The sequence below is a fragment of the Limulus polyphemus genome, unplaced genomic scaffold (assembly GCF_000517525.1).
Source record: "Limulus polyphemus unplaced genomic scaffold, Limulus_polyphemus-2.1.2 Scaffold709, whole genome shotgun sequence".
In the NCBI taxonomy this organism is placed as follows: domain Eukaryota; kingdom Metazoa; phylum Arthropoda; class Merostomata; order Xiphosura; family Limulidae; genus Limulus; species Limulus polyphemus.
In genome coordinates this window covers 173,616-176,228 of record NW_013666319.1, presented here as the reverse complement: position 1 = coordinate 176,228, position 2,613 = coordinate 173,616, and positions in this window count along the sequence as shown.

Here is a 2,613-nt window from a genome sequence, read left to right as displayed (position 1 = left end):
AACCACCTAGCCATGCCTGGCCTGCAGAAAAGAAAGAGTAGCAGGCTTGCTGAGTGCTACTTCTTAAATTCGGTGCATTGACAGCAGCTTTAAAGTCAAATTAATTATCAGCAATAGTTTGCAAAACGACAGACATGTATCATATCAAAACGACAGACGTGTATTATATCAAAACGACAGACGTGTATCATAACAAAACGACAGACATGTATCATATTAAAACGACAGACATGCATCATATCAAAACGACAGACATGTATCATATCAAAACGACAGACGTGTATCATATCAAAACGACAGACATGTATCATATCAAAACGACAGACGTGTATCATATCAAAATGACAGACATGTATCATATAGCAAAGATATCGCCATAAGTTTATGATTCTGTTGCAGGGGAAGTAAGGAAGAAATTTGGCTGACTCATCTTTTTGCCACATGTGTTTAACAATTAATCAAAATAATAAAACAGTCTCACCATTATTCACACTGGCCAAGGAAAGCCTTGCCCGTTTCTTCATGTGTTTTAGGTAGGTATCACCTAGGATTTTCAGACTTCAAGCCAGCCCATACAATGCCTGCTGCTCAGTCTCAATGTAGTTGTGCTTAATGTTGTTGAGCACACTGATAAGGACCAACCAAAACGAGTGGTCCGTACTAGTCACAGAACTGAAATACAGGATTTATTTGGTAAAGACCAAATCCACCCCACCCTACGGCCAAATTTAATACCTGCTGCACATAAGTTTTCCTTTTCATCTGCAATATCTAAATGGTAAAGCGAGCCCAAGACTAATAAATACGGAAGTTGCCAGAGCTATTCTTGGTCTCATGTGCACTAAGTACTGCCAATCAAGCACCAACATCTCCAACTCCAAACTCCAAGTTACATGGACTTTGCCTCACTTAACAGTGTTGGATATACAAGACTATTTAGCTTAATCGTTATTATTTAGTGATTTTTTAGAGTGTTAAAAGTTAATTATTTTAAAAGTAATAGTTATGACAAATATTGTTACGTAACTCGGCAAGAGCCGTACGTTGTGTGAGTAGTTCAATTGTTGTAGTATTGTTGACGTCACCTTTCTGGAAACCTCTATATTTTTCTTGCCACGTGAGTATTGTTACATCAAAGCGTCTCCTAGTTTGTAGAATGTTCCAGGCTTCAGTTGGGCAAAATGTATATATATAGGCGACCAAGCGAGCGTAAGTATGTAAAGTTCAGTCAATAAAAAGTTACTTAAAGGAAATGTGAAGTTAGCCAACGTGTGAGTGATTAGATTTAAAGGGTAATTTCTATATTGTAACAACAGAGAAAAGAAAAATAATTTGTCTTGTCAATTGGGTTCTAAAGCAACTGAACCAGACTGTGTGAACTTTTGACAAGAAAAGAGAATTATTTAGAGTTTTAGATACAACTGTGATATCCTATAGTGTAAAGTATTTTTGTACATACGTTTGACTTGTTTTGAATATATCATTTCAAAACAAGTTGATTGTGTGTTGCCCGTTTATTGTTCGAATTTATCGCCAACAAGTCACAGACACCTACTCTAAAGAATCTAAGCCCATTTACAAAACCCTGGCAAACAGAGGACAGCTCAAAGTGATAGGAGAGATTCGTGTGAAACTCGCCATTTGTGGCCTTTCCAGGCAAATGGATGTTTACATTACAGGCCTCGGATTTGGAATGGACCTCACTCCAGAGTTTGTAAATCATTGAAGCTTTGAAAACAATTTTGCTGTGCTCTACGGGTAGGGCATCCAATATCAACCTGTATTGTTTTTGATGTTTCAAGTTAGAGAATTTCATTCAACTATGTTGGGATCAGAAAAAGGGGTAATCATGTCAGGTCTTTCATCTGTATCATGTATTGTTCCTAACTTTGGTAGTCAGCACAGCAGACCTAATAAAGTACAACATTATGTTGACAATACACTGTTCTGTATTTATTTTAAAATGAGGAAGTCATTTTTTGTTGTTGTTTTACACTAAGAAAAGTTAACAAACTGCCATGACATACTTAGGAAACATCAGTTGAACAAATCAAACTGATAACGGTGTTACTACTCTAGAAAATTATTTGATAGTAATAAACTAGTCTGTACATGATGTACAAGTTCATTGATAAACAGACTGGTAATGGTGTTACTACAGATTATTTGACAACGATAAACTATTCCATACGTGGTGTACAAATCCATTCTTGAGTAAACTGGTAAAAGTGTTACCATTCTAGAAGATTATTTGCCAGCGATAAACTAGTCTGTACGTGGTGTAAAAGTACATTGTTAAACATATTGGTAATGGTGTTACTACTCTAGATTATTTGATAAACTAGTCTATATTTGCTGTACAAATCCATTATTAAACAGACTGGTAATGGTGTTACTACTCTAGAAGATTATTTGACAGTGATAAACTAGACTATACGTGGTGTACAAATCCATTGTTAAGTAGACTGATAATGGCGTTACTGCTCTAGAAGAATATTTGACAGTGATAAACTTGTCTGTATGTGGTGTACAAGTGCATTGTTAAACATACTGGTAATGGTGCTGCTACTCTAAAATATTATTTGACAGTGATAAATTAGTCTGTATAAGTCC